The 24,301-nt window shown below is 38.6% G+C and overlaps 1 protein-coding gene across 2 annotated transcripts in view; it reads right to left on the bottom strand.

Moving 5' to 3' along the window:
- znf618 (zinc finger protein 618) overlaps positions 1-20,054 on the bottom strand; it is a 65,683-nt gene extending 45,629 nt beyond the window's left edge. For both annotated transcript variants that reach the window (XM_015367162.2, XM_015367161.2), the window contains exon 1: positions 19,491-20,054. The gene's annotated coding sequence lies outside the window, so the exon portion shown is untranslated. The remainder of the gene's footprint in view (positions 1-19,490) is intronic.
- Positions 20,055-24,301: the final 4,247 nt, after the last annotated feature.

Below are 24,301 nucleotides of genomic sequence, written 5' to 3' on the forward strand. Positions count from 1 at the left end.
CAATCCCAGTCTGTGGTGCAGTTCATCTGAAACTTGCACAGAACAACCTTCAGCTCGGTTTCATCCCACTCAGGGCTCTTTCCATCTAAGATTCCATCAGGCAGAAGGACGACTAAGCGGATTTGGGAATTTTAAATTGGCAGATGCCGGAACCCCAATGTATATCCATTAAAATGTTCAGAATTTTTCAAAAAGAGTCGACAGAAGGGCAAAGAGGATGCATCCTGCCTGGAGAGCTACGGCCTTGAAGCCTGTTCCTGTACTGAAAAGAGTCAAAGAACATGTCACAAACCTTCCCATTTAAAATGAGTTGAAAACTTTACGAAGATGTGGAGTCTGGCTAATCCCCTGATGCACTGGACAGCCCGGTTCTCTTTTTTACCAAAAATTAGCATTGTTTTGTGTGGATGCTACAGCAGCCCAATTACTGACACCATGCTCAAGTAAATGCAATATTAGAAATACACCAGGATGTACCAGCAATTACTTTTCTATAATATGGTGACCAAAACCGTACACACTAGTGTCTTACACAATTAACACAACATTCCTTGATTTATATTTTAAGCTTATAACCTTTTAACCTAACACTCCCCACATTGTCTAGATGTAAATGAAGTACACGAGTCAACATAAACACCAAAGTCTTTCACATCAGTAGCTTCTTCTAGCACAATGTATCCCATTTTGTAATTATAGTTTTTGTTTTTGCTACCTGCATGCAAACCCTGCTGTTATCTATATTAAAAATCATCTGCCAGCGTTTCCGAGCCTTGAATTCTATATAAGTCTTTCAGAGTTTTGTCTGCTGCTTCTGCGCTTGATTATTAACTATATCAAAATGCAGGTCATTGATACAGTCTAAATTAGTAAGAGTAATTGTCTTACCATGATACATCATTAATTCACCACAATTTGAGCATTTACTCCTTATCTGCACTCTGTTTTTTTATTAACTTACCTCAATCTAAAGTCACATGTTTACTTGAAGGCTGTAGTCTGTAATTTAAGAATGCTTTATGTTGAACTTTATCAAAAGCCTTTGGAAAAATCTGAAAAAAGTGTGCTCTGGATGTACCCATTTCTGATGTTGCTTGCTCAGAGAACAAATAACACATGGGTTATGCAAGATGTCTAAATACATGCTGAGTAATCCCTAGTATCTGATTTCCGAATAGCTGATCCTCTTATTTAGTCCTAATATTTGTTTCCAATAAAATTACATGTAATAGAAATATATAACTATTCTATATTATGGTCTATAATTTGCTCACCCATTTGAAAGGGTACTACAAAAACAGTTTCCTTAAACTGATAAACTATCAGGCCCTGGTGATTATGCTTCTAATACGCAAAACATTTCCTGCATCTTCTACATTAATACTATTTAATACCAAACTTGGTCGTTCTGCTACATCAGGTTATGAAGTTTTTATGACGTCTAATCCATCATAAATGGTCTATCATTTCAGTTTCTGTTGCTGTCATTCCTATAGGTTTTTCCCGTCTACAGGGGAAAAGTTGAAGTCTCCCATACTAACTACTACTCCTTTTCCAGTGATGAATTATAATCAACAGCTGTATTAAATGGTCCTAGTATGTATTTTAATGAGCCTAACCCCCAAAATATTGATTATAATAGCTTTAGATTCAGAGTCTGGATGATACGTAATACTTTCCTCCCTCCAGTGCCTGTCTCTCCATAATAGATATAACATAAACATTACAGACAATTGCAACATTGCATTGTTTTTGGTTAGCCATTTTTTGTGATTCCCACTACAATATAACTGCCTGCAACTGAGGTAACTGGTTTCTAGCACTCTAAGTATTTAGTTGTTTGTGAACCAAACATTCCAACCCACTTTTGCATTAAAAAGACAAATCCTGAAAAATTCTAGGATTGGTTTTAAATGTACTCCAAAATGCAGAACGATTAAAGTCAATCAGAAACCAGACAACTTCCAGTTATTATTACTATTTTACCATTCAGATAAGTGGAACCTGGGTTAAAACAGATTTGCAGCTGAGTCATTTGATTTGTCTAACAAGACTCTGCAAAAGTATTAAGGCCCTTTATATGGTGTCATAGTATGTAAAAATACAAAATGATGGATATACCATTTTGATAAATTAATATTTTGTTCAAAACCTGAATGCTCAAACTCAAGACATCTAAGGGTGGGATAAGATATAATTATGTATCGGCAAAAACGAAAGAGAAAAATCTGAAGAATGCTGACTGCATTGAAGTCATGAACACATTTGTTTGGAATCCTTATATCAGCAGGGAAGAAAGCTATAACAAGAAAGTGCCTTCTCACAGATCTACCAACAACAAATGATTGGATTGAATTAATAAAAGAAATAGATATAATGGAAAAAATCACATTTTCACTAAAATTACAAATGAAACAATTTGTCAAATATTGGTCTAGATAGGTTCAGTACATTTAACCTTTAAGGTCAGATTTTGTTAGAGACACAAAATAAAAATTTAATAAGATACATTTATATAGTCTCCTCCCTTTTCATATTCATAAATGTATATATCATTATTCTTTTGAATGTATATAGTTTTGTTAAAAAGTTATATAATTGTAAAAAATAGGGGAACAAACAGGAATTTGTGCCTGTGATGTAAGTCTAAATAATTGGTTGTTCATATGTAAAATGGTTTTGTTCTCTAAAATATTTTTTTTTTTTAAAGAAGTCATGAACACTTTGGCAGCAATTACAGAAGGTAATCGTTGGGGGAAGTCCACCTTTGCGCACTGATTTGGTGCAATTTGTGCTCGGCCGATTTGCTCAAGCTCTCTCAAGATGCTTGGAGATCCCTTACAAATAATTTCCAAGTCTCTCCACAGATTTTCAACAGGATCCTAGTCAGGACTTCGAATGGGTCACGCAAGGACATTCTTTTTTCATATTTTTAACTCACTCCAGTGTGGTTTTAGGTTCATGTGCTTTAGGCCATTTTCCTGCTGAATGTGAATTTATGTCCTAACTTCAAGTCTGATCCATCTATCTTCCCATCAGTCTTGACAAGCTTCCCAGTCCCTGCTAGAATTCCCAGTTAGAATTCTAACTATGCTACGCTGCCATTCTTAACAATAAGAAAGGTATTTAGATTAAATTTTAGTAATTAACCAAATTTCTAATTTGGTCTCATCTGAGCACAAAACATTTTACCTCATTTTTACAGGGATCATTTAGGTACTCTACTGCAAACTCCATATAGTATAAGAGCTTTTTCATTCAGCTAGCTTTGTGGGGTGAGAGGGATATTGATAGAGTATACTGATGGAGTATGCCATTGAACTCTACAGCTGTTTCAAAGTTATTGGCCTCACTGTCCAGCACTGTCTGGGTGGTACTATTATTTAACATGACTCCACTCACAGGGATATTCGGAGACACTGATATTATTTGTACCCTTCTCCTCATCCATGCATTTCAATAACCTTATCCGTGATTTTCTTAAAATTCAGTGCCTGACCCAGAAACCTCACAAAGACGAGGGTTTTTTTATTCTGAATTCAAAAGAACGACCATTACTACACGCAGACAGAGATGACTAACTGTGAGGCTCACTAAGGCAATTCTGTGCTTCTAAATTTATTTAGGTTTGTCACAGCAAAGGGTTTGAATACTTATGAAATTACATTTTATTCCATGAAAACTGCAATGGTCTGAAAATGTTTTGCAAGGTACTGCTATTTACACTACTGGATACTTATCTGGAGATTAAATCCACAGTTAGGCATAAAGACAGAGAGAAGCTATATAAGACAGGATGAATGATGTGGGAATAGAATTGCATGAATTTGTACTACAAGGCTTCAAAGTGTCGCATTTGTGAGATCCCTTACTTTGATACAATTTTTACTATGTTATAGGATAAATTCAATAAAAAAACACATTGCTTTGAGTTTTGAAGAGATACAATAAAAGGGTCTCACAGAACAGTTACAAAGTCTTGCGTTTCACGACTAAATAAAAATTAATTACTTCAAAATTGAAAGCCCAATCAAACACAGCCTCCATGCTGTCCTTCTGCGATCACCACCAAAGTTGTAATGATCTGTTTTACAGCCTAAGAAATACACATAAATCTGAATGTTTACTGCTGTCGATAAAACACAAAGTCTTACTTAAGACACTGGAAAGGCACTGAGATGACTAGGAATGCCCGATTACCAGTTGAGTAAAAATCTCATATTCTAGGAATATTCAATGACCATCTATCACTTCAACAATCCCAGGATTTTTCCTAAATTAGAATCATTACAATCATTTACCTACTGTATATGGTTAAAACTGGAATACATGTCCTTTATCTGTGAAACCATTTGATTAAGATTATAATAATTAATAAAATTGCTTACACTTGTATAGCGCTCTTCTGGACACTCCACTCAAAGCGCTTTACAGGTAATGGGGACTCCCCTCCACCACCACCAATGTGCAGCCCCACCTGGATGATGCGATGGCAGCCATAGTCCACCCGAACACTCACCACACATCAGCTATTAGTAGGGAGAACAGAGTAATTCAGCAGAAGCCAATTCATTGATGGGGATTATTAGGAGGCCATGATTGGTAAGGGCCAATGGGAAATTTGGCCAGGACGCCGGAGTGACACCCCTACTCTTTTTGAGAAACGTCCTGGGATGTTTAATGACCAGAGAGTCAGGACCTTGGTATTAATTCTCATCCGAAACACAGTGCCTTTTTACAGTATAGTGTCCCCATCACTATACTGGGGCATTAGGACCCACACAGACCGAAGGGTGAGCGCCCCCTACTGGTCCCACTAACACCTCTTCCAGCAGCAACCTTAGTTTTTTCCATCCAGGTACTGACCAGGCTCACACCTGCTGAGCTTCAGTGGGTTTACCAGTTAGGAGTTGCAGGGTGATATGGCCATTTAGATGGGCAATACTCTGTACAAAATACAGTATAGATATAAAGTATGAAGTGTCTACCTGAAAATCTATAGGACGTACAAAGCTTTACAGATCAAGGTGGTGGCATACCATCTGCCCAGATTTAACCCAAATTTCCCTAGAAATTAACAAGTAATAGGTTTATTCCATGCGGAAAAAAAGAAAACACAAGGTCTCAGCCGTGGGGCCTTCTTCAGGTGTCTACAAATTAGTCCAGAACTCATTTTGGATTCGAATGAAAAACTCCAACTATAAAAATGATTTTTCTCTAAATGTTATCTAAATTCCGTTACCTAGACAGGTTGAGTCATCCAGATAACTGTATGACTTATGGAGGAACAAACATTCCACAATTCCTGCATCCCAATACAGGAGGCTTAAATTCATCGGAACTGTTCTTAAAAAATAAGACAAGAAAATGGTTAAAAGTAAAATATCCTTTTTTATTAACTAATTGAACTTGTACAAAACAGCACTGACTCAACTCCGATTTTTTTTTTTATCTGCCAAGCTCCGAATTCCATAAAACCTTTTCAATTTATATGTTAATGCTCCAAATTAAAATTTAATAACTACGGATATTGAAAAGCGGGCTTGAATTATACGAAATAAATCCTGCAAGAACGGACTAAAATTAGAAATTCATGGCAGCACGCAGTCTGCAGCTAAGCTGTATGGTGCAAGATTAAATTTTTGATGAAATCAAAATTGCACTGCACTGTGAAGAAGAGGCAGTAAATCGGCCACACTGTGATTTATGGTTTCATTAAACTAAGGGAAAGCCTTTCTTTCACAGCAAAAGCTCTCATAAATTTAACTCCCATTTCAAATTCTTATTTTTAGAAATGCAGCCAAGCTTCTCAGTGAAACTACAAATCAAGAATTTTGAAGAAAAAAAATCCACGCTGAATAAATAGAATTTTTTAAATAAGCTGCTGCTTTTACTTGTGAAATCATTTTTTTTTAATCTATACATAATTCATACCACCACTGAATAGATTTTTCTCTGCCCCAAAGCAGGAAAAAAATAGCTAAAATCTAACCACATTGAAGCCCCTTCTAAACTCTCATTATGAATATCGTCTACTAGAATTATTTTCACAGCACTCGAAATCTGAATGCCACATTTATCCAGGCGAAGTCTTCTGCCAAATAAAAAGGCAGTCTGTAATGAATTTTAAACTTACAATTCCAAGTTGCAACATTGCAAAATGCTAAAATTCTTATTCAATATTTTGCAGGCAGTGTGATGCGCAGCACAAAAGACTTATTGATAATGAAGATGTTCAGGCTTCTTGTTCTGTGTTGCTCCAGCCCGGTACGAAATTCTGAAATTCACAATTTAGGTCTTCCTGTAAGCACTGCCATTTCTCTGTTTTTTTCCCCAGTAGTCCTGTTCAGACATTTCTGCAAAACCTCTGGCAGTGCTGCTAATAACACTTCCGTGCCAATGAACGGTATTTGCAAAATCTACAAACACCCTTCCACAGAGTACTTACAAAACCACACAAAAGGCAGATCTACGATTCCCAGCATTTAAAAACAAAATTCTTATCATAATGCGGATGTATATTTCGCATATAGCTTAACATACTTTTCACTGAACCATGAAATGCCCTCTTACTACTTGTTTTAGATATAAATCTCTTATGTAAAATTAACAATAAGTAGTCAATACACAGATGGATTTGTTCTAATACTTTCAGCTGAGTTCAGCCTCAGAGCAGATGAGTTCTAGATGAAGTACAGTAGGATGGTACACTGTACCTGATTTCATACAGATACCAGCACAGCATTCGGGACTTGAGGACATTTCCTGACCACTTCCCAACACTGTAATTACCAATGCTGGATCCAATACATTCAGTCAAGTTTTTGTTCCTGCTCTGCCTCAACTGCAAACTTTCCACTGGAATTTCCAGGTCCACTGCATGTTAAAGGGGCAGTTCATATCACGAGCACCCTGCTACCATTTCATTTCTCATCACAACATCGCGCTTTTCATGTGGCGGTTTCCTGCTTCAACTCCTTTGTGCTGTTCTTAACATTCATCCTGGTAGTGTCCAGATGATTATTTTAAAAATAATAACCGAGAATAGGACCGAAACGGCAGAAATAACATGTTGCAATTTTAAATGTAAAGAAGCAGGATGTAGTTAACGGGGAGTCCTCTGCAAAAACAGTTGGGTCCTCACATTGTAATCACCAAGGAACAGTGCAGTTCATTTTTTTTTTACATTGTAAGTCGAGTCGTAGGAACTACAGTAAAATCACAAATTTACACGGTACTATTTATTCTATTAAGAAAGTAAAATATTCACAGTAACGTGTAAAACCTCCACTTACACAGACAATATCTGAAATTCCTAGCTATGTGCCACACCATATTCTGTGATTCAGAACGAGGCAACAAATATTCCGGTGAGGTGAGGCGGCCATTTACATTGTAAACAAGCATCATTTCAATCCAACAGAAATATTGCTCTCAACTTCAAGACGGTTTTGCCGACAAATACTACTTACTTGTTAAGTCTGCATGCAGATCACATTGGAACATTAGTCTGCCTTTACTTATTCGCTTGTACATTACGTTGCATTAGTCCAGGGGTTTGCGATCAAATGGAGATTATACAGGTCAACATAATTCACGATCTTATGCTTGATTTGGAACTTCTAAAATTTCGCGATACCGTCAATTAATTTATTTTGTTACCGAAATGTAAGAACCGGTCTGAGAAGTTGGGACTGCAGTTCTTTTTTTAAATACTCAACACATCTATATCCCATATCTCACAAAAAATGTTCTTTATATTTTCCGTCGTCATCACTGCCAATGAATTTCGCTTTCAATTTGCAAAAAAGCTTGCACCATTTAGATCAAAGCTTAACTTGAGCTTTGTATGACTTCGTGTTCCCTCCCAGGAATCATATACAGAAGGCTAGATATTTGTTAATAAAGGAAAACACCTATATGTTCTATTTTCCAATTTTATTGATATATTATTATTATAATTCTAAAGGTGAACTACACAACACAAGTCTTAAGGAAAATCCTTCTTTACAGAACAAAATTGGCCACAACCCATTTTGTAAAAATGGAATTTTACTGTGCCACCAAAAAATAAATTCTGAAAAGACACTACCAGATGAAATGTGAGGAAAAAGGACAGTGTTTCAGTGTCCTCAAGACATTCTCATACCTGGCCAATGAGATTCCAAAGTCCATCTGGATATATTTTAATACTAATGCTTCTTTTAATACTATTCTTTTAATGCTGAATTTAATCTTTTTTATTCCATATTAAATTGGAACCAAATTAAGGCCTCTTAACTGAGCCTGTCTTTTATTTTAATTCTTTCTTCACAGTGTCACTTTTGTGTGATTGGAATACCAGCTACCGATATTTCATATGACAGGCAGTTCATATGTGCACCTGAACCCAATGAAGGAGCTTTTATCTGGGATGGCTGCTATCAAATTGTGCTGACAGATCCTTCTGAACATTTTAACCCAACACGTAACACATTGAATCAATTAAAAAAAATTCTCCTTTCTTCCCATTTAAAAAAAAATACAGATTCTGTTTGTCTCAAATTGGCATTTTATTTAAATTCAGTTAAAGAAATTGTCAATTTGAGTAAGGTACAGAAGACAACAGACGGCATATAAGCAATCCAGACAAGGAGAACTGGTGAATGATTTTCTCTCCTTGCACGTTCTAAAAATCCTTTTTTTTAACTATGTACGTAAAAACATATTTGTGCATACACTTTTATCAATGTTTTGGGAAATTCCCTTGAGACACAGAACAAAATTTACTTTTTAAAAGCAATACAATTACTGTCTGAAACTGTCTTATCATACAATTTCTGCTGGTTTAAAAGTTTGTGATAAATATTTTCATTTAGGAGAAAAAAAATAAACAGATTAAAAAACTTCAATGGTGCATTCATGTTGCTATTAGTCCATGCTAGCACATTAAGCTTCCTTAATTTTTTACGGCTTCTCAAAGCCATGCTGATACGAACTCAGTGTTCTCTCACAATCACATACGAATATTCATTTCCAAGAATTACTTGTTTCAGTCAATCTTATGCTGGCGACTTTGCAGAAAACTTTCTTTCAACACTCTTTGCATAAGATTTCTCTTGGGTTTAAATCTATTGATTGGAAGGGCCAATCAAATGCTACATCTTCTCTTGCAGAGATCTTTCTAAACGTTAAGAAGCCCCTTTCTGCACAAGACGTACATCAACATGTTCAGATTTGCCAAGAGGTCTGTGCTGACATGTTTTAAATGAAACTGAAATGAGAATGTACTGTTTGCTACACCACCTCGAAAGTTTCTTCCCTTCAAATTTTAGCCAAGTTTCTCCACTGGCCTTCTCCAACTGAAGACTTTCGTCAGAAAATAATACCTTAGCTCTGGGACACGCTATTATGAAAATGCTGTCTGGCAACCTCTAACACTGCTTTATCATTAGTTCTTCCACCAGGTCAAGTGTCACACTGTCAAGAGAGGTTGTCGAGCAGTATTATAATGTAGTTTAATAAACAGGGCCGAGTCAGGACCAGAGAAGGAAGAACACAATGCAATTCAGAAAGTGTGGGCACATAAAATCCTATTTTAAACAGCAGCTTCATTTTTGTCGGATACCAGCTCCCTCCCTCCCCACTCACTTTTGAAACAGCTGTTGTGAGAGAAAGAAAAGGAAAAAAAAAACTAAACCTCTCAAAAATTGTAAAACATGCGCACCCCCAAGCTTTTCAGCGCTTAAAAAAAAAATAATTAAAGTCAGCAAAGAAGCCTGGTGGGTCAACTCAAATTTAAGCAATGGAACAAAAAAAAAACGAATTTGCTTCAGTAAAGAAAGTACAATGCAGTCTATGAAAATACAGGTACTTTCCAAACATAATTCTAAAAATGTGTGGCTCAATGGTATTCAAAACATTATTTTACTTGCTTTCTTAGGAAAGTTTTTTTTTTTGGTTGTTGGGAGCTGTATGATGGTCACCCACCTCTGTGTATACATCTTACCAAATGCTAGTAAGAGCAGTGTTTTGCCTCAGTCGCCATGAACCAACCACCCTCCTGGAGTGGGACAGCTGCACCTACATACACACCGGCAAAATCAATGACCTTGGTGGCCAACATGCAGGTCGTGACCCTAGTCAAATTGCTAGTGTGGAAGGGGCTTAAAGAGAAGCAATTTCTCTGAGAGATGCAAGTTAGATTATATATGGATTTATTACACATCACTCACATGAACTTTCCTATTGATTTTAATAATTAGACCTACCAGGCCATTTTTGATTTCACTGGTTTAGCTACGTCTGGTCATTATGCAAGCAGCTAAATCTAGTGCCCCGGCTCTTAATACATTGATCATCATCCTGAGGTGTTGAACGTGCTGAAGTCTTACAATGGATCTGGCTGAAGGGATCCAACTTCAAGTCTCCAGCACTCTGTAGCGCAATTTTCTTCCTGCTGTAAAATCTAGGACAAAATTCTAGCCGGCAATCTCCTTTACAGGCAACTATGGCAGGTTATCTTGCAAATTGGTTAACAGCTTTCAAACACAATTAGTAATCACTGCCGACATCCACATCTTAATAGCTAAACATTGCCATTCAAGTAAATATGGCCTTGCAGCGCAGAAAACTGAACTGTGCAATTTCTACTTGATTTCTTATTAAGATCCTTGTGAAATGTACCTTGGGTATTTGGACAAGAAAAAAACTATATGGGCTATACCTGAGGCATGAACAGCGCAGCCTACCTCTGGCAGTATAGCCTATACATGCCTGAAACAGCACTGGTAGCAAACTGGAGAGTCACACCAGCTGGAATGGCAAATTAAGCTCTCACCATCCACATCTTCGAAAAACGTTTACAGCACACCCTGTAAACTTGATATGTAAAACCGTTTGTTGATGTGATGCCATCATCCACAATAAAAAGCACATTCTTACGTTTTTCAGATCTCAGATCTAAAGCAAAGGTCACTGTATTATGATTCCCCTGCCATCACAAACATTCAAATGTCTAGGCAAGGAATTTACTGCCTATTAAAATTCAGCCAAGATGTAAATGTCAAAATGAAACTGAAGAAAAAACGCTGGAATGCCTCCAAGTCTGACTCAGTTTTAAAAAAATTCTCAAAGTTTTCAACTGTTTAGAAGGGGAAATTGTTTTCTGGGCTCGGAAATTAATCTAAACAACAACATTTCTGAAATGACAGTTGCCTTCCCAGACATTGCTGACTAAGAGTGTTGTTATAGTTTTTTAATCTCCAGTAAATTCTGTGTTGACAGTGGGCTCAGAACATGAAGCCTGAAGATCGCTACGGGGTGTTTATAGGGTTTCTGAAACCCGTTTACTGAGAGAAATTTTTAATGAAAGAAAAACACCAGATTTTCTCAAGCCCCTTTCAAGTTTTTCTGGTTTAAACTTTTTATGCAAGACTTGCATAAATAATAAATAACAAAATAGTTACTGTCCAATTACCACTGGCGTATACAGTTTCCAATATTGTAATACCGTCTGGCTTTGACATTTTTATATATGTTTTAGAACAACCCAGTCAAATCTGAGCCTTGTCACAAACCCTTAAATGTGACTAACTATGTCCAGAGTTCTGTATACAGCCTCAGATATCAGAGACGGACTGCACAAAAACCAAATATATAGTATATCATAGGAGACCAATGGATTTTGAAGTCTCTGTCGAAAAAGGAAAATCCCAGTTGCACATTCTCATATTAGCAAAAATTAATTAAATTCAGCATTTTTGGGGATTTCTAAAAATCAAGCTTTTTTACCTTCAGCCGATGCCAGAAAACGGAAACGGTAATTATGGAAAAACATAGTTAAGTTGTTACAACTGGAGGGAACAGATATTGCGCAAAACAAAAGATGATTTCCTCAAAGTCTTAGTTGCTTGCCTCTGAACTTACTTGGCATGGAAACTGTTTGCCCTTCTGCGGCACACAATATTTCCCAAAGATAAATTCATGCCACCAACTTCAAACCAATCCCTTTTTCCCCTCATACTGTAATGTAGACTATTTTATTTTCTCGCATGAGTAAAATACCAGTAATGGCAGGCCATCATTTCTCCCCCCCACCACACTCAACACCAAAAAAATAAGAGAACAAAAGGTAGCTGAATACTTACGCATACAACAAAACCGTCAAATCAACTGCTAAAAATAACTGAGACGAAAATGCAAACAAGCTCTCAGCCCCATTTGTCAATTTGCATTACTGGAACATGATGAACAACGTGGACCAGAAAACCCTCTCTGCTTTGTTACCCTGCTTCTGTGCTTCTTTCTAAAACTGCAAGATTAGAAAACAGGTTAAATCCCAGGGCACTGTTAAACTACAGTACATTTACCTCACACCATGTCATGTCAGCCTGACTGAATCAGCCATTTCATTTTAAATCTTGAGCTGAAAATCACCGTTAAATTATGCATGCTGGGGAACGAAACAGAAATCCGAGATCCACATGGACTAATTTCTAAGAATCATATCTGTATTTAGCATTAGCGTATTACACTAAAGGCTACGATCTGATGTTTTCCGCAGATTTTATTATCTGGAATTCCATCCCATTTCAGTTCCTGTGTTTGATTTATTATTGATCTCAGATAAATTATTGTGGAATTCCACTGTCCAGTCTCCTTTTCAAAGGCCCTTTCTTAGTTCAAAACAATAAAAACCAAAGATCGGGACTTTAAACTAAAATCAGTTCTTATTTTCCAATGTATGGGAAGGGAATATCGCAAAAAAGAATTTATAGATGCCCGATCACAGTGCTACAGGAAGCAGAACTGTTTAATGACTTTATTCTGTGTTTTTGTGAATGGACAAGAGGTAGTTCATATTCACACCCATAATCCAAAATCCTATTTTCTCAATGCACACCTTAAATTTCAAGGGAACTTCCTTATCACCCTGCAACTCGCAATTGGCACCCCACTGAAGCTAAAGAGGTGTGAGCCTGGTCAGTACCTGGATGGGAAAATCTAAGCCTGCTGCTGGAAAAGGTGTTCGTGGGGCCACTAAGGGGCGCTCACCCTGTGGTCTGTGTGGGTCCTAATGCCCCAGTATAGTGACGGGGACGCTATACTGTAAAAAAGCGCCATCTTTCAGATGAGATGTAAAACCGAGGTCCTGACTCTCTGTGATCATTAGAAATCGCAGGGTGTTTCTCGAAAAGAGTAGGGGTGTTACCCCGGCATCTTGGCCAAATTTCCCATTGGCCCTCACCAATCATGGCCTCCTAATAATCCCCATCTCTGAATGTAGTGTCTGGGGAGCGTACTGGCGCACTATGGCTGCTGTCGCATCATCCAGGTGGGGCTGCACACTGGTGGTGGGGGAGGGGATCCCCATAAACCTGTAAAGGTCTTTGAATGGAGTGTCCGGAACACCGCTATATTAGTGTTAGGGATTATTTATTTATTATTTCCCAATGCTAATTCCCTATTTAAACTTAAAGATACAACAATAATGTTCTGGTGGTCTGCACAACCTCTAAAGATTTTGTAATCTATAGCATTTATTGCAGGATATCTTGACCACCCTCATCCCATCAGACATTCAAATATGACTTCATAATTCTACACTTACATAATATAAAGGAAACTGAGTTACAGAGAGTACACAATTAAAATGTTCAAAAAACGCATACAACTTCCGATTGCTCCAGTCTGGCCCGTTTGGGTCTAGTCAGAGTGAATGAACTTGACTTCAGTGCAAAACCATCTGTCTCTTCAAGTTCCCTCAGTTAGATATTGAATTCCAAGCCACAACCTGCATAGTGATACAACAAACCAACCATGAAAACCAAGAAGCTTTCAAAACAATTTGGGGATAAAGTGGTAAAGAAACCTGATAAATTTCTCAGTTGCTCATTATCCCACTAAGGAAAGGACTACGTGTCATACCACACAGACATTACCTTAAACAGGTTATCATTCCACATTTTTTCCTCAAAAATACATCTTAACAACTGTCGTTACAAAGGTTTTTGTGCCAAAACACTGACAGTTGTTAAGTAAATAATATTTTGGAGTGTACGGTGTTTATATACATTTCTACTGCTTTTTCTCTGTACAGGACCTCTGCGATATTTGGGTTCGCGTTCTTTTTTTTTTTCTACACTGAGCAGAAAAGCAAGAAGGATCAGAAATTCCACTCTAAAGCCAACAAAACATTGGAAAACATTTGCGCCCAATATGGGTGTCAGTCATACACTGACAATATACAACTCCCGGTACAAAGCTGACCTATACTGGACAGTGGCAAGAAAGGAGCCAATACTGAAAAACAGTCCATTTAAATCTTATTAAGGCTTTGTACATGTACATGGTACCATGGAGCAGTGGCAAAATGTCTTGTTGTCTCATAGTAGAGGAAAACTTGCGTGAGTCAGTCAAAAATCTCAAACTGGGCAAAAAATTGACATTTCAACAGGACAGGAAGTTGAAGCATGAGGCCAAAGCAACACTGGAGTGGTCCAACAAGTGGGTGTGGGTGTAAATGTCCTCTAGTGGGCCAGTCAAAGTGCTGACCTCATTCCCCCGTTAAAAGAAAAAATACAGAAAATTTCAAGATTAATGTCTGTCTTCAATCCCGAACTAACTTGAGATCATTTCTGTCAGGAAAAATGGGCAAACACTGAACCAAGTGTGCAACGCTAGTACAGACCCATCAGAAAGATTCCCAGCAGTAATTGTTTCACCAATACTGACTAAGGGAGTTGAATACTAAATTTACAATTACAGATCTCATTTTCTTTTCCATCTTGAGGGTTCCTGCCTGTGTACTACATGAAAATCATTCCAAACAATACCGGGACCATGCGGTTTGAATTAAAAGCATTTAAAAAAACGATCTTTGCCGATCGTTAGTTGTCATATCCATGAAACAGATGCCATAATGAAAGTTTATATTACATTTCTTTACATACTGGTGTGTTCCTTGTTTACACTGTAGGCAAACACTGACATGACCAGTCTCCCGACTGGTTAAATGAATATTGAATGTTTAATCTCAAAGGTTAAATACCCCTATGAAAAACAGTAAGAGTTCCAAACCAAAGAAGACTGAAACTCAATAGTACTAAAAAATATTTCAAGCTTTGCTTTTTACTTTCCAATAACAGGGCTTTCCTGCTTGACCAGAGTATCGCCACCCAGTAAAATAAATACAATGGACAAAGCCTTTATTGTTAAATTTCTCACGTCTCTGGATGATTAATTCCAAGTGTATGGGTGGGAAGGTTGTGTTACACCTCAAGATTTTTTCCCCATTAGCAAGCAGATTTCTACAAAATTTGTAATTCCCCTCCGAGCCAGACGGTTTCTCTAACGGATAAAACCGATAATGGCTAAAAATGATGCAAAGGTTTGGAAATTTCTTCTCTATGTGCTGTCCTAGATATTCGGCTAGGGCAATGGAAGACTGCTGTCAGGTGAGGAAGCATTATTGCTGCCGTGTATGTGAGACATTTTACGTCCTGAGGCTGTATTTTGTTTTTAATTTTATGTTACAGGAGAAATTTGAAAGCTTTTTTACTGTCGTTAACAAAACTTTGCCCAGTCCAGTTCCAACAAAACACACCCAACTGCCTACAGAAGCCTTAAAAATACATTTTAAAATGCTTTAGGTGGCAGCCTAACAGTCTTTCATTTTTAAGCGAATGCAGTCATATGTGCGCAATCTTACATTAGCCTAAATAATAATCTACAAGAACTACTTGATAAGGGCACCCTTCTTTGCCAACAACCAAAAATCTGATGCACCTCAAGTTTCAAAGCATGTAGCTCTCTTCATGGCCTTGAGCGCTGAGGGTATTATTCTGGCCAAATACACTGAGCCTCTCTACTGACAGCAGTTTAAAGTGCTGAAGACACAGAACAGAGTAATTTCAAATCTAAACACAAAGGAAATCATCATCCCCATTTGAGGCTTCCACTCTTTGTCGGGAGGGAAGCCAGACATTACCACTTTACATAAAAGTCCGTCACCTTTCTTTACCTGAAAAGCTCACATAATAATAATAATAATAATAATAATAATAATAATTATTGCTTACACTTATATAGCGCTTTTCTGGACACTCCACTCAAAGCGCTTTACAGGTAATGGGGACTCCCCTCCACCACCACCAATGTGCAGCATCCACCTGGATGATGCGACGGCAGCCATAGTGCGCCAGAACGCTCCCCACACCTCAGCTAATTGTGTGCAGCTAATCACATGCACATTAAACCTAGACATTAACAATAGAATAGCAGTGGAACAGTGCATTCCCTCCAGTTATATCCTCCAATCTCGTGAGCTCATTCCCCAGCATCTTGAAATTAGCTCAAAAACATCCGAAGAAGCTCTGGAATGCAGAGATGGACCGCATACACTGTCAGAAGTCACAGCCATTGAAAACTCAGGACTCGATACACATGGGCCACACTCGATTAAAAACAAAGTAAAAACCTGAACATATTCCTGCAATATCGAACACTTTAGCCCCATTTCACGAAACTCAAGAGATACAGGACACATTTTGCAAGCAATGAACGCGGATGAAGAGGTGAAAAAGAACACTGACTTTAAGCTTTCCACCACATAAGGCAATATGAGTGGGCTGCCTTAAAAACACTGATCCACCTACAGGGGAAAGCCTGGGTCAGACCTGTTCCTTTAATAAACAGACCTTTGAAGTTCGTTATCGAAGCCCTGAGGAACGAACTACTGCTGATCAATTTGTCTTTCCTTCTTCTTTTTTGTTACAGGGGAAGTTGAAGAAAATAAATCTTTCACCGCCATGACAAATTCTAGCAATGACTGCAATCTGATGTGTACTCTTAAAAAGTTGTCAACCAGTCTTTTAAGCACACCAAGCGTCTCTCATTAAATTGTACAGACATTAGGGAAACAACCACAAATGTCCCATTAATTAACCCCGTGAACCAAAACAGACACCATTTCAAATACGTTTAAATCACCACTCTTCATGGGGGGTGGGCGGGGAGGCTACATTCTGCTCCAAGGCTCATCGCACTCGAACCTGGGTCATCTGTGCAGCTGTGTGAGATTAATTTTTGCCCCTCCTACTAAAACACTGCCAACGTTGAAAGTTCAGAACTAAAGAAACAAAAACAACAATCGCGGCTACTCAGAGTCAATATCTGTGGCTTTCAAACTGCGGTGCAGATGAAAAAGTCCATCCACTCATTTTCTAACGGCTTCTACCAATTCAGGGTCGCAGGGGAGCCAAAACCTATCCCAGCAAGCAATGGGTGCAAGGCAGGGTACACCCCGGGTGGGACACCCTGACACTCACAGACAGGGCACACACTGACATACACTCACACTCACTGGGCCAGCTTTCCCAGAAGCCAATTAGCCTACCAACATGCCTTTGAATCGTGGGACAAAACCAGAGCACCCAGAGGAAAACCATGGTAACAAGGGCAGACCCACATAGCAACCCAGGTACAGCAACCACAGAAGGAAATTTTCTTCTGTAATTAGTCACATTTTTTATCGTCTTTGAACAGGACAAGCAATCCCCCAAAAATGCCCGACGGATCTCAAAAACAGCAACCTACCTAGATAGTTAAGAGTCTGCAAAACCGTATCAAAACTACAAACCAGCTCTCAAGTTTTCTACTCTCAAGAAAACTTCAGTCAACAGAACAAAATCGTGCCGTGAACTGCTGGTTTTCTAATTTGGACTGGCCGAGGGGATAAAAATTGCAATGACTTCACTGTACGCCTCTTTAACAGCATTAATTCAAAAGGCTTTCCCCAAACTGAAATAATAAACGCATAAAACAGTAGAATATTTTCAGATTTAACGGTACAGACTTTCTAACAGTACTGCAACAAAGCTAGGTGCCCAGCTAATTACTAGCGATGCAATTAGTGGTCAGTTTTAGAAAAACAATGTTCTTCTTTATTGGTAGAATTCAAAATTAAGCCCATCAATTAGGGCATGTTCTTTCAAGAAACTGTTACATTATTCTTACAGCCCTCCATCTGGTTAAAAAAGCTAGATGGTATGGGTTTTGAATATTCTAAATATTTTAAAATACATTTTTTACGCAAAACTATGTGATGTTTTACATACTTATAGGATTTGTAATCTTTCATTACTGTTTTAAAGGTTATTACCCCCAAAAAACGAAAACTAAATTTTAACAGAAATGTACAACGTTAAGTTCTGTATGCAAATATCTTCTTCACGTCATAAACTACCTGTTCAGAGTTTTTACAATATTTTGAATTTTGTTTTTAATGATATAAATCATAGCCCAGTCCAGATTTATACTAGTTTACAGATTCGTGTTCTTGAGTTATTGAACATTATCCATTCTCAATCGCAAGTTTGGCTTAAAAATGTTTTTCTTACAATGCAAATTAATAAATACATAAGCCTAAATCACATAAACGCAAAAGCGTAATTGCAGTCGTTTTCCGCACCGAAAGGGTTAATGTATTAATCCTGAATTAAATATAAAACATAACCTCACTATTGCCTCTTTGAAATTTGAAATGTTCTCATTAAATTTAAAAAAAGTAAAAGAATCAGAGCAATGCAGAAAGCTACATTTTTGGCCCGAAGTGTTCATCCCTACAAAATTAATATTTGTTTAAATTTGAAAATTACTGTTAAAAATGAATTCGATTTTGTTTTTCAAATCAAACCCCAATTAAGGCCGTTTAAGACACTTGCCGTTCGTCCACCGTCTGAAAAAGCAAAATTAGAAAACTTGTCAAAAAGCTTAAATATTTTTTGCATTACTGTTTTCAAATTGTGTGAGTGAAAAAACAATTCATGAAATTATTTCCAATTTCTTATTTTATCGAATATCTGCCGACAGGTGGCGCCAATTTAATAAAAGAAATTACCTTTTTTACGAAATAAAAACAAACCTCACTATCCTCATAATTTGTTTAAAAAGAAAACCCGTAAGTTTTTAGTGCATCAAAACCAATATGAAGTAATAAGTCCAAACTAAATATAACGTTTGTCGCCATCAAATAGTTGTTAGTTATTTTAAAAGAAATAATAATTGCTTTGGAAAAAAAATGAAACAAAATCTGAATATGGCTGCGTAGCTGTTTTGTTTTCTCGGGCTGCTGTGTGCCCTTCACATTCTGCACACAATATTTGTTGTTGTTTTTTTCCGCATCTTCTAACATCTTTGACAAGTTGCAAAACAAAATTTATTTATTTTTTAAATTAAAAAAAAAAACAGAATTTAAATAATGCCGGCAGACCGGAGTCTCATTCAAAAGTTGATTCCACGCTCGGGGAAAAAAAAAAAATTTAAAACGGGAATTAAAAAAAAAGTCAAATAAAAGATCGACTTTTTAAAAAAAAACGCACAAGCTACAAACGCACGGATACAAATTTAGCAACGAGGCCCTTGCAAATTCATTTTCCCCAATTCTTAAATTTCAACTCCCCCCCCCCAAAAAAAACATGGAAGTACATTAGATGCGCTGAGCTAGTTACCTCCCCAAAGGATGCAGTTGCATGCGGCTACTGTTGTTTTGGATCGCGATCAATCTCGCCGACGGGAACCAGCGAAGAAGAGCGCTTGCTAAGGACACCCGGACCGGGGGGTGATGCCCGCTGGCTGTCCTGGTGCCCAGGCGAGGGTGCGGGAGGGTGCCGGCTGTATCCGGGCGCGCTGGCGGAGGGCGGCTGGGCTGGGCGCCCCGGGCTGGGCGCTGCGCGGCGGCGTGCGGGCGGGCGGCGGCGGCGTGTTGCGGAGGGTCCTGTGCAGACAGTAGTCCGCCATCACACAAGGGCAACTCGCACAGCTCCACCACTATTCAGATCAAATAGCACAAGGCGAGCCAGACAAAAGGCTGAACGACCATAACGTTGCACAGGAGCTGGGAGAGGGAGGAGGAGGAGGAGGGGGGAAGGAAGGAGCCGGGGAAGTATCGCCTACTCATGCATCCCAACGCCGAAAGCGTGTCATTTTCGTGTGGCGTTAACCGGCGGGGAGGCCGTGTTTCTATTCGGTCGAGGAGTTCGACAGCGGAGGTGAAGACCGCGATGGACTTGACGGATAAAACCGGACAGTTTATTTTTTGGGGGGGAAAAATAAAATACAAATAAAACTGCTCGTATCGCGTCAAACGTTATAAAGACAGGTTTCCCGAGGGGGGTCGGCGTCGTCTCACCTGTATCGCCGAGTGGGAGTGTCGAGGAGTTAAGAATAAGCGCCCCTTTCTCTCCTCCCGACCTCCCTCACAACAACAGTTCCTGAATTACACGCGTGTTAAAATTAAGCGTCTTGAACTCCCTCTGTAGTTAAGGATAAAATGTATCTGTTGCGCCTCTTCGCAACACAGTCGATTAAACACCTGTTCCGTGAAGAGCCACGGGGGCTTAACCCTTCGCGATGGCATTTTTATTTATTGGCAAAGAAACCGCATACTTACCAGAACACCTCTTCAAGGAAACGCCTTCACTTAAAACAAATAAACTTGCTTATTCACGCCATGTGAGAAAACAGCTTTGATTATAACTATGACGCTATGTTTGCGAATTGTTTTGAATAGCATGTATTGTTTTGGAGGAGTCTCCAGATACAGTCCCCCTTACCTACATTACCTGCAATACTGACATTCTGTTTTCTTCCCATTATCCTCTACAAGAATTGTGCTGCTGTCAAGCATGGTTGCAGTAAGTTAAATCTAAAGCCATTAATACTATTTTATGGAGTAAACTATTTTCAAACTTTAAAAGGGTTTTTAAACCCCAGAAATCCAACATGTGTCTCTTATTTCCTGCTATAAAATCAGTACTGAGGAGTCAAAGAAAGTGGGTTCAGTTGTGAGCAGCCGATATCCTGCTCTCTGGGGTTCATGCTTGGCGAGTGGCCACGCAGAAAATGAGACGTTTAAACCCTTTTTTCCCCATCTATTACTACACCTTTAGCTGCTGCCTCTGTTCAAGACCACCTGTATTCAAGACCACAGAGCCATAGAAAATGCAGAGAACCAGCGTGCAGCTCAGAGTCGTAGAAACAAATGCAGCCAATTCAATACTGCAACAGGTGGAACAAGGCGAGGTGCTGAGATCGTCGCAACACCGTGATGAATTGAAAAGTGCAGCTTAGGCCAACCAACAGCAGTGCAATTTAATACAGAAATGACAGGGATGACAGGAACACAGGGTTTCCAACTGCTCGAGTCTGAGCTGCTGTGTCTTTCACGAAGCAGTGGGAGGTGGTCAGTCTCCCAGTTGCTGGTGGCACCGATTCCAGACTGTAGGTCTCCGATTCCAGCTGTACGAGATGGATAACAAGCCAACAGAAAGGAGGAAGCAGGAGTTGCTCTTTGAAATCTGGACTCCAAACCTTTTTTAGAAGGGCTTTTATTTAATTGCTTTCCTATTTTATTCCATACCCCCCCATCTGATTTCTCCTCTCACTGTATTTTTTGTTGTTGTTCATAATAATATGTTAATACATATTTTTAAATAAATAAATGTTAATATATAAAATAATAATAATAGGACTGTGTGGGTCTTAATGGCCCCAGTATAGTGATGGATGTGATGTAAAACCGAGGTCCTAACTTTTAGTTAATGTTACTAGGTGGATATATATTACACAAATACAGTATGTATCGCCAAGGTACTGACTTCGAGGGACAGGTTAAAGCCTCAGTTAACTACATCTTTGCCCATCAAGTACCACTTAATCAGGTAACATTGCCTGTGTGTATCTGGTCAGCAACTTCAGTGTGTTGCAGTTACGATTTATAAAGCTATATATATATAGGTTTCTATAATGTCTCTTTTTTAAGAAATATGAAAAAATCTTTTACTAATCCATATCCATCAATTTTAACCAGCTCAACGTTATTATTTAACCCAGGTTTTAGATGTGGACAAAATTTAGCATTAGCATTACTGACGAGCATTATTTACAGGAGATAGATTATGCTCGACATTTGGCTAACCCTGTCCTGCTACAACCCCAGGAGCAACCTCAGAGCCCGGAGTTCAGCTTATTTAAGGAGCAGCCACTGAGAACTGAAATGTTCCGTACACTGGCTGTCCACAGAGCACTGCAAGTACAAAGGCTAATGGCTAATGGCATGTTCACAAGGGTTTCTCTTTGGGTACTCCAGTTTCCAGTCCAAAGACATACTGGTAGGTTAATCGACTTCTGGGATAATTGGCACTAGTGTGTGTGTGTGTGCGCCCTGTGAAATGGGATTAATATCGCTTCCAGGGTGTACACCTGTTGCTTGCCAGGATAGGCTCTGGCTCCCCAGCACCCCTGAACTGGAACAAGCAGTTAGAAAACAGATGGATGGACTTCATTGAGCCTTTCTAGATTATCCAAATCAGTCATACAAAATATTAGGACTGTTTTGTTCCCCGGTATTATTAGTTGAGAAGAAAAAGAGTTTGTTCCAGCAGGAATACATCTCAGAGAATAGAGATTTGACTGGGCCATTGGAAAATCGGCTCTTTCCAGATCAATAACTGCACCTGCAGATAAGGCACTGAAGAACGCCACAGGACACATTATACAAGAGACTCTTTTCTCTGCCATTCTCCCTATTCGCATGTAAATTTCCGAATTTAAGAAAAAATAGCCAAGTACTTCAAAATTGTGTCTACTGTATTTAAATCTAAATCTTTATTTGAATGCTTGTTACGCGAGTCCAGGGAAAGTCATAAGTATCTTCGTAACACTGCCAAATCCTAAAATTGTTGCACATTATTGTGTCACAACAGCACAAACGCGGCAGAGTTGATTTTACTTTAAAGTCTATAGAATGACAAAGATGGACTCAACCATGTGCTGTCCAGTCGCCCAACCCAATACCATGAAGCAGGTTATTTAGAGTTTCTGCACAGAAAGCTAACATATGACTTTAAGTGGCTGGCTTGAGGTCCAGAAGACCCTTATTCTATATGCATCATAGCAAGGTCACAGCTTGTCAATGCATGGGCAAGACACTGCATTCGACCTGGTTCCTGGCATGTCCTGAAATGTCTGTGTTGTTTGTTTGTTGTGCGTCTTTGAATTACTTCAATGGCCCTATCACACCATTATACTTGGAGGTTGCATGTCCTGGTTAATCATACCTTCTTTATACTGGGAGTCTGTGTGTCTTGGCCTATCATCCTCAACGTACTTGTCACGTTCAGAACCAGAAGGAAAGGGTCTCTCCATCCTAGCTCATGTGTCCTTCCAATAGTACCAGATCTGGACACACCTTACTCATTCCTATGGGCGGACTAATTGCAGGACATACTCCGTTGGATCAGAATTGAATAGCAAGTAGTGAAGTACAGTTCAAGAGCAGAGAGGAGACAGAAAAAGACATATCTCCCATCCAGCCAATAATGACAATACATATTTTAGTGGAACAAAAAGCTACAAAAATATGTCTGCGACTACACTCTATTTCAATGAACCATAACAACCAATACCATTCAGAGTAGCAGAATAACTAACGAAGAAAGGGTTGAAAGTGGTTTGTGACTTTATCCATGATAGCGATTTTGTTTTTGCTGCACAGCTCAAAAGCAACAATCGAATCAGTAAAAAAAAGGCTGAAACGACTTACTGTAGAAGCATTGATTTGAATGACTGCAGTCTCATGAAGTTTCCAATGAGCACACCTTAAACTCAACTGAATGGACGAATAAATATATAACAACTTTTCTCTGCAATGAACACAATATGAATGCACACTTTGGGAAATAAGCAGCAGCACTAGCAGCTGTGCAATACCTAGCGAAGTATAACTCAGCAAATATTAGACATACTACATGAACTTTCTTGATTGACTATTTCTCTTCAATAAGACAAAACCTTGTGAATTTAATGAAAATTACATTAAAGGACACTACTTAGATTTGGATAATGCACCGATGAGCTCATGACATGGATCGAGTTCTCTTCTGAGAACTCATCACTTCAGAAACAACCAGCAGTACACCACAAACCTGTGCAGCCACCCTGTCCTTCGAGAACAATATCACTTGGACCCTGAGTTACCCGAACCCTGAGCAGAGTTTGTGGTGATGAGGCAGATACCAAAAATTGCAAGTTGGTTTTAGCTACTGTATATTATACTGTAATTTGTACAGATAGTGGTGTATTATAGTCTTGTAGTCTATAATATAGTATAGGAAAGGGCATACAACCATACAGTAGATGTAAAGTTGAACATAAGAGCTTCAATAATAAGAATAGCTTACACATGTATAGAGCTTTTTCTGGACACTTCACTCACAGTGCTTTACAGGTCATGAGGATCCCCTCCACCACCACCAACATG

The sequence above is a fragment of the Lepisosteus oculatus genome, chromosome 24 (genome assembly GCF_040954835.1).
Source record: "Lepisosteus oculatus isolate fLepOcu1 chromosome 24, fLepOcu1.hap2, whole genome shotgun sequence".
NCBI classification, from domain to species: Eukaryota; Metazoa; Chordata; class Actinopteri; order Semionotiformes; family Lepisosteidae; genus Lepisosteus; species Lepisosteus oculatus.